This window comes from Pocillopora verrucosa, chromosome 2 (assembly GCF_036669915.1).
Source record: "Pocillopora verrucosa isolate sample1 chromosome 2, ASM3666991v2, whole genome shotgun sequence".
In the NCBI taxonomy this organism is placed as follows: Eukaryota; Metazoa; Cnidaria; class Anthozoa; order Scleractinia; family Pocilloporidae; genus Pocillopora; species Pocillopora verrucosa.
The window spans coordinates 10,064,488-10,072,662 of record NC_089313.1 but is presented as its reverse complement, the minus strand read 5'-3'; the positions used below and the strand labels follow the sequence as shown (position 1 = coordinate 10,072,662).

Here is an 8,175-nt window from a genome sequence, read left to right as displayed (position 1 = left end):
CAAATTCACCAGGTACAATAAGCAAGCAACCTCGAAGCCAACGGATTAGTTTAATTCATTAGCAGAGGTCACGTGATCTATCTAGCATGAAAGCGAGGCTGTAAGCTGGGCATGAAATGAAGGTCAGCCCATATCCCGGACTCGTGGCCCAACTCCTTAAATATAATTATAAGACAGTTCTGATGCCAGAAAACTATTTTTTTGTTTTGTTTTGTTTTTGCTTTTTTTTATTAATTAAGGAAACAAGGCTGCTAACTTAAAACCCAGGCCTAAAATTTCGGGAAGAAAACCTCCATATTTATAAAAAATATATATATTCTTTTCGCATTCCTATTCTATTTTTTTTAATAAGCAGGCACTTTATGAAACAGTTTACATTAGAATATATTTTTTAGCAATGAAAAGTTCCACCATGTGTTAATTATGAAAAAAGACTGGGACCTTAGTTTTGGCAGTACGTACTGGTCAGCTGACTTTTTCATCGTAGAAGCAGTCCGCCATATTGAACTTCCAGATAATGTAGAGTTGTAGATATGGCTGATTTCAGCCTTTGTTTAATATGCCAAAAGGAGAAAAGTGAACAGCTTGTACACAATCCAAGTTCACATGAAAAATTGTTGAAGTTTGTAGAGGAATGGGCAAAATACGGTGATTTACGATGTTTTGATTTGTGGTCAAAACTGAAATCAGTTTCAATAAATGAGTTGACAGAGAGAAAAGCATCATGGCACAGAAGCTGCTATCAGGAAATTGTGCATACTGGACTGCTAAAAAGAGCCAAGGAAAGGTATGTTTATTGCTCTTGTCAAACAATGTTCTACTATTAATAATGTAGAAACTATAGAGACTAAATTAAATGTACCATGATTGTCTAATGGAAGATCTGATGAGCAGTAACATTTACACTCAGGTACGAGAGACATCTTGAGGGTCCCAACGAGGCAAAAAGAAAAGTCAAAGAGCCTTCGCAGCTTACCCGCTCCCAAACGTCGCCATATGACAAAAATGTGTGTTTCTTTTGTGAGGAGAAAGGGAGTGTTAAACAACCTCTGCACAATGTTAGCACGTTTTCTGCTGGCGAATCATTAAACGAAGCAATTAACTTATCAGGAAACGATGTGTTGGGAGTGAAACTTAGCACATCCTTGGATGCAACTGATGCACATGCCATTGATATAAAATATCACAAGAACTGTTGGCTTAAAAACGTTACAAATGTAATAAAGAAAGCTTCGGCATCTGATAAATGTAGCTCAGATTTAGTTATTGAAGCGGCGGCAAGAATTGAGTTCCTCGCCATGACAGAGACAGCATTGAGAGAAGGAAAGATCCTTACAATGTCTGACCAGCAAAGCACTTTTGAAGAAGTGTTAAGAGCAAATGATGTTTCTAATGCAACATGCAGTCGAAAAGCACTAAAACTTTTACTACTGAGTGAAATTTCCGACATCGAGTTTCACAAACCAAAACGATTGAATGAGGCTGAGAGGGTTACCATAAAGGAAACTCGAGAGGAAGCCATTCAGTTGTCTGAAGATATCAAGGCTCAATGTAACAAAGAAATGAAAGCATTGTTTGATGCTGCTGCCGCTCTAAGGAAAGCCATCAATAGATCTAAACGGTGGGAATTTACCGGGACACTCGAAGCCCCCAAAGGTGATATTGTACCAAAGGAACTTTATCGGTTTTGCGTATGGCTTATTCAAGGTCCAAAAACTGATAGGTTAAATAAGGAGAAGACAGAAGACGTGAAGAAGCGCGCTATGAGTTTGTGCCAAACGGCAATATCCATGTGTCTTACAAAGAGGCAGACCAGCAACAACAAGTCCCAAACACTGCGCCTGACGAGGGAGATGCCACAACAGTTAGCTGTGGGACTGGCCGTGCATCAGCTTACCCGAAGCAAAGAGCTAGTGAATATGCTTCATGGATTCGGAATGGCAGTTGAGTACAACAGGTTGATGAGAGTGGAAGCTCAGATAGAGGCTACTGTTCTGAAACGAATGGAAGAAAATGGAGGTGTCTACCTTCCGCCTGATATCGTCAAGGGGCGCCATGTATTTTTTTGCTGTGGATAATGTAGATTTTGCTGAAGACACATATGATGGACAGCGCACTCTCCATGGAACTGCTATGGCAATCTACCAGAGGACAGATCCACAAGATGAAAAGCAGGAGTTAAGGTAAGCAATCATGACATCAGCTACTATATTTAATACAAAGTCAGGTGCTGTTAGTCCATGTAAGATCTGCCTTCTTCAAAACAAACAGGGGACAAAATTTTAAGTGCAATGGTTTAAAGTCAGGTCTGTCCCAATATATTTCTTATATTCCCGCTTTGTATTACGTTCACCTTAAATAAATAGGGGAATTATCAATTCTGTTCATTTTAAGGCTTGTTGACACCAAAGATCAGAGTAGATCAGTGGAGGAAGTGCCAGAAACTATAACAACCATAATGGAATGTCCTGGTCCTACTCCTAAACCAACAAGTCCAGTGTTTCCTTCATTCGGGCTTTTTGCTCCAAATGAGATCTCCATTGTTGTCAATATGCAAGATTTTGCGTGGCTCTTAGCCCGAAACTTCTCAAGTCAGCAACAAGCAAACGATGAAGTACCATTGAGAGAGAGAAACGAAGATTTACAAGAAGAAAGAGGACCGTGCTCCAAAACAATTCCTGTGTGGTCAGCCTTCAACTCGCTCATTAGCAGCCCTATGGATGTCACGAAAGTGGGAATGCCGCCTCTGTTACCCTCCCCAGCCCATGAATGGCCGACCCTGTTAACTATTCTAATGCAAGCACAGAACATCAGCACTAGCATTGTTGGTCCAGGCAGAAAAACGGTTATCTCTCTGGATATGGGGCTTTATCATAAAAAAAAAAGCTTCAGATGGCAAGAAATGATCTTCAACATCTTATCCTCCGTCCAGGAGAACTTCACGTCGTAATGGCTCAATTGCGCACCATTGGAGCATTTATCGAAGACAGTGGTCTCGACCTTTGCTGGATTGAAGCTGATATCTACGGCACTGGGACAGTGAAACAGATACTCGATGGGAACCATGTCAAGAGAGGTGAAGTAGCCCATACTGTAACTCTTGAAGCATTATTTGCGCTATACCAGAAGGCATTCTTTGAGAGCTCGCAAGAAGATACGAAGGATATTGCAGATCTCTCAAGAGAGGTTGCTGACGTGTGCAAACAAGCAGCGAATATTGAACTGAAGGAAGCAAACACTAAGTTCATGAGTGCTATTGAGAACCAACGTCTCTTAGAGAAGGTGGCAGAATTTGACGCAAAGCGAGGTCAACACCCGTTGTTCAAGGTGACAAGACAGTATATGCGCATGGTAATGGAGATGCTTCAATTTATCAGGGCAGTACGTATGGGTGACTGGAAACTATACCTTCAAGCCCTGCAGATCTTCACCAAATACTTCTTCGCGCATGATCGCCTGAACTATGCACGAATGGTACCACTGTATCTAGCAGAAATGGATTCCTTACCCGAAACCGATCCAGATGTCTACGCTGAGCTCCTTTCGGGAAACTGGGTTGTAAACAAAAACACCAACATACCATTCTGTGCACTTGGTGCAGATCATGCGCTCGAACATGTCAATCGTTCGATGAAAGTACACGGAGGGCTGGTAGGAATCACACTTAACCAAACTGCACGGAACAAGTTTTTTCTCACTGCTCCAGAAATGGCAAATCTTTCAGGGCAAGCAAAGGATATGGCAGGAGTAGCTCCTAAGATCCAAACGCAACATCACAACCACACGCCAGCTGTACTTTCCCGAGAAGACAAGAACATCAAAGCGTTGATGGAGACCATTGAGACCTTCACCAACCCTTTTGCTGATGAAAGCTCTGATCTCTTCAACCTTGTTACCAAAGTGGTATTGCCTGATAACATCAAGGCAGACCTGTGCAAGCTGTCAAGCTGTTATAGGACAGGCGTTGTTTGATACATTTGTTAAAGAACGCATTCAATCTGAGAAGGTAAACATTTGGTCTACAATGAACAAACGTAAGCTTTCCACGTGGAAAACCAATGCAAAGAAGATGAAAGTGTCGACAAAGGAGACGGTGGTGGAGCTGCAGGAAGACCGGTCCCTGTTTGCCAGGATGATGATGGTATGCAGAAGTCGCCCAGGTATTAACGTCCAGGAGACTATAGGAATGTATGAGTTTGCATTAGTGCCCAGGTCAATGTTTGCGGCAGATGGATCCATGCTGCGTTGCTCTGCTAAAAGTGCGCTTATGGCCATATTAGAGAAGCTCCCATCCAGATCAGCCGATCAGAGAAGCATTAGTGACGGCACAACAACAAATGCAGCTCAGTCGCATTTGAAGGTGTTCATCATTGATGGTATGGCAGAGCTCCAGTGCCTAGGACAAGCCGGAATGGGTGAAGAACTGCGAGCAGCTTGCTATTCACTTCGTCGACACAATCGAACAGAAGTATGGCAGGAAGGATGAAATTCGCCTGATTTTTGATCGGTATGACTTACCCATGTCGTTAAAAGAAGCCACCAGAGAGAAAAGGCAAGGAGGACAGGATCCCATCTATTATCGAATCACAGATTCCACCAACATCTCAAGAGTTTCGATGAAGAAGCTTCTGTCGCATACGAAGACGAAGATGGAACTCACCACCTACCTCGCAGACTAAGCATTCAGGCACTTCAGGGGACAGAGTGGTCGGCGACCTTCAAAGATGTTGGACATCTTCAGAGCAACCAAGAAGATCGATCACATGACCCTTGTTAATAAAATAAACTAGTTTTTTGGCTTCAGGGTTGCTTACTTGTTGTATCTGGTGAATTTGGGTGGGTTTCACTGAATTGGAGAGAAATAATGGCCCCTTGTAGCCTCTCAGCCTCGTTTCCATGCTGAATCAGGTAGGTCCTTTTTCAATACCCCATAATTACCGTCTGATCGCTTAACAAAATTGTCAACAACGATTTTTAGATTCCTTGTGGTCTAGTGAACCATGTTAGGCCACTGGCTTGCTTTCTTCCAAAAATGCCCACGGAATAACTTTAGCACCCAGACTAATCCAAAAGTTAAAATTTTGGAGAAACCGGAAAAGTAAACACAATGCGCAGTAAAGTTTTTTCAATCATCTTTTCTCAAAAACAAGCTCAAGTGAAAGAAGACCATTTCAATAACTTACTTTCAACGAAAAGAGCGATAGATGCATATTTAGTTTTTACTCTAAAATCAAGATCAAAGATAAAAATCAATAAATTTTTGCGCACGTGTGCAAACAAGTATGCAGATCGGATTACAAAGTGAATATGCAAATTTATCAGTGTGTGGGGAGATCTCGTGTTACATGAAATTTATAAACGGGAAGACGAAAGCTTTATTCAAAACAGTTCTTGATTTTCTGTTAGAACTGAAAAACGAAATATCACTTAATATGTCTGCCAGTAAAACTGGTTGTTTACCAATGGCAACTCAAGCCATTATGCATTAAATTAGTTTACAAGGAATTACTAGATTTACTATGAAGGAGGGTCAAACTATGAGATCAGGCGAACTCAAGCTAACTGAAAGTATCAAATGTTCTCCTCAAATCTTTGATTATTCAGCAGTCTGGCAGTAAATTGATTGCATTTACGGTGGTTTACATCAACTGGTTTGTTGTGGTAATTATGACTACGATAAGATAAAACTGGCACTTGCCAGTATCAGTGCTTCATACAAAGCCTTAACAAGCCAATTTATTTAACAAATAATTCTGAGGAAGGCAATCACAGGGTCCAAATAGTTGAAAGTGTACAGATTACAATTCAACTATTGTACAAAACGTTATTGTTACTAGTTGAAATAGTCATGATAGAAGTTCATGGTGTTAGTATGAATATAACTAATGAATGGATGGAAGCTGCTGAATACATTATTTGATGTTAAGTTCTCAAGACCACATCGTTGTTTTCAGTGAAGTAGACAGAAAAAGTTCCAACAAATATAATACATGTACTTCTTTCTATATAATTGTGCTATTAACTGCATGAACTCCAGTGATGCTGTGCTTGCATTTTTCACACTGTTCATTTATTTGTGGCTTTAGATACAGTAACTGGTACTAAATCCAGAATGAATGTAGTCAGCTGCAGTGCTGTACATCTCTGTCAATTACCACGAGCAAGTAACTACATGACTGTATATCATTCCACTTCTTATAGTGTATTAGTAGTTTCCATAGTCCAGTTGCCAATGTATGTGATATAAGCTCAGAATGATCTGCAATTTTATAAGAAGATACAACAAGTGTTAACAACAATTGTTTTAGTAAAGTTGTTGGCTCACCCACACCCCACTCTCTTATCAGACATTATAATCAAAGAAGTTACCCACCTCTGTATCAGGTTGATCACTTTGTTTTGGGGAGGGATGTCAGACACGTACCAAGTGTGTTTTTCTTATATAAACATGCAATGTTTCTTTGTGTCTTGTAGCTAGAAAATTGGACACTATGTATACAGCAGCCCATGTATAATGAGATTTAAAGTCATTTTCTGATATGCAAACTTGGTTCCAAATTGAAGAAAATCTTATTTAATAAAGAGAATATTTAATTGTTCTTATACAGGTAGAAAAAATCAAAGATGTGACGAAAAACCAAAAACAAACAATGGTAGCTATGACTAAGATTGATCATTGTGAGCAACAAACTCTAAAAAAAATAGGTCAAATGTATTTTTCAGGACATACTTTTAATAACGTTTCTCTTTTAAGTCACTTGTGAACAGTTAGTAAGGAAATAAAGATGGGCTTATGATCACTGTAGTATGACTCCAAGGTACCTGCAGATTGAATAAGCTGTGGTACATTTGCATAACTGTGATCTATCTGTGTACGGTAGTCAGTAGTGTACTACTCAATCAACTGTGTGTATCCTCTGTCTGTTATCAGATATTTTTTGAGAGCCTTTTGTTCTGCAGACCCCTCCATTAGATTAACATTGAAATCTCCCATCAGTATAGTGGGAATTGTGGGGTCTGTTAACACCGAGTTTTGCAGATGAGTAAGAGCATCAAGAAACTGTGAAATTGGTACCTTAGTTTTGGAGCGGTAGATACCAATAACATGAATATTTGGAATTGGTTGGCTTAGAACCATAATGGTAATTTCAACATTATTAATGTTGAATCTGTACGGTAGGTGAGTGCAGTTCAAATCATTCTTAATGTACACAGCTGTTCCGTTACAAGTTCTGATACTGGAGTGATTGAAGTCATTTCTGTAAAGTGTAAATCCCCTGAGCTGATACACATCATCTCTATCTAACAAGCAAAGTTTTGTTGAAACAAAAATGTTGACATCAGCCTTTTGAATATTGTAATCACTTCGGACATCATCGATGTGGAGGTGGAGAGATCTGACATTTTGAAATAAGATTGTTTTTATTTCAGGTGAATCTGCATTCTGTTATACTGCTAATGGCAGAAGACTTGCTTCTGTTCTAAGTCTCCTCATTTCATCTTTAACTTTCTCACTAACCTTGATTTTGTTTTCATTCAAATTGAGAACATGTAGTGCAGAACTGTTTCTTACTCGGCTTAAACCAACATAATGCATATGCTCCCTTGTGGATGCTGGAAAGTCAGCAACTGCTTCATCTAATGAGTCACCTTGACAGCGAGGAATAGTCTTAGCAGCAGCAGGTCTAAGTGGAAATTGCCGTCCAAGAACTTGCACTTGACTTTTTTTATTAATCCGGAATTGTCTTGTTACTTCTAAAACTGGTGTCCAGTTTTTATTTATGCTTCTCTTGTATAAATGTGCATAATCTCTGCGCAGCTTTTTGCCTATTTCAGGATGTGGAAATGATACTCAAATAATACTTGGCCTGGTTGAATTTTCTACTCTGTAGTCTATGTTCTCTATCATACGCTCTGCACCATTAGTGAGTCCATCAGTCACATCAATATTAGTTGTCAAGTCATATTTTGCCATAGTTGCCACAGACACAAGTGAATACAAACCCATTGTCTTTGTAGGATCGTCTGGGATTTTGTTTTTCATTTGTTGTTTAAGATCATCATTAACATCCCCAATTACAATGTCCACAGCCTTCATCTGAGCTTTATCAGTTTTAGAGATAGTATACAGGGTGTTGTTGTGAGCATCTACTGATGCATTTGTAGTAAATAAAT

General features: G+C 39.7%; 1 long non-coding RNA gene and 2 pseudogenes across 1 annotated transcript in view; 1 reads left to right on the top strand and 2 right to left on the bottom strand.

The window, feature by feature from the left end:
- Positions 1-533: 533 nt before the first annotated feature.
- Positions 534-2,950, top strand: LOC131786043 (uncharacterized; annotated as a pseudogene).
- Positions 2,951-5,703: 2,753 nt separating this feature from the next.
- LOC136279138 (uncharacterized) overlaps positions 5,704-8,175 on the bottom strand; it is an 18,638-nt gene continuing 16,166 nt past the window's right edge. Inside the window, exon 2 of the long non-coding RNA XR_010716745.1 lies at positions 5,704-6,259. This is a non-coding gene — a long non-coding RNA (uncharacterized lncRNA). The remainder of the gene's footprint in view (positions 6,260-8,175) is intronic.
- The window catches only part of LOC131786044 (uncharacterized), a 12,230-nt pseudogene continuing 10,947 nt past the window's right edge, over positions 6,893-8,175 (bottom strand).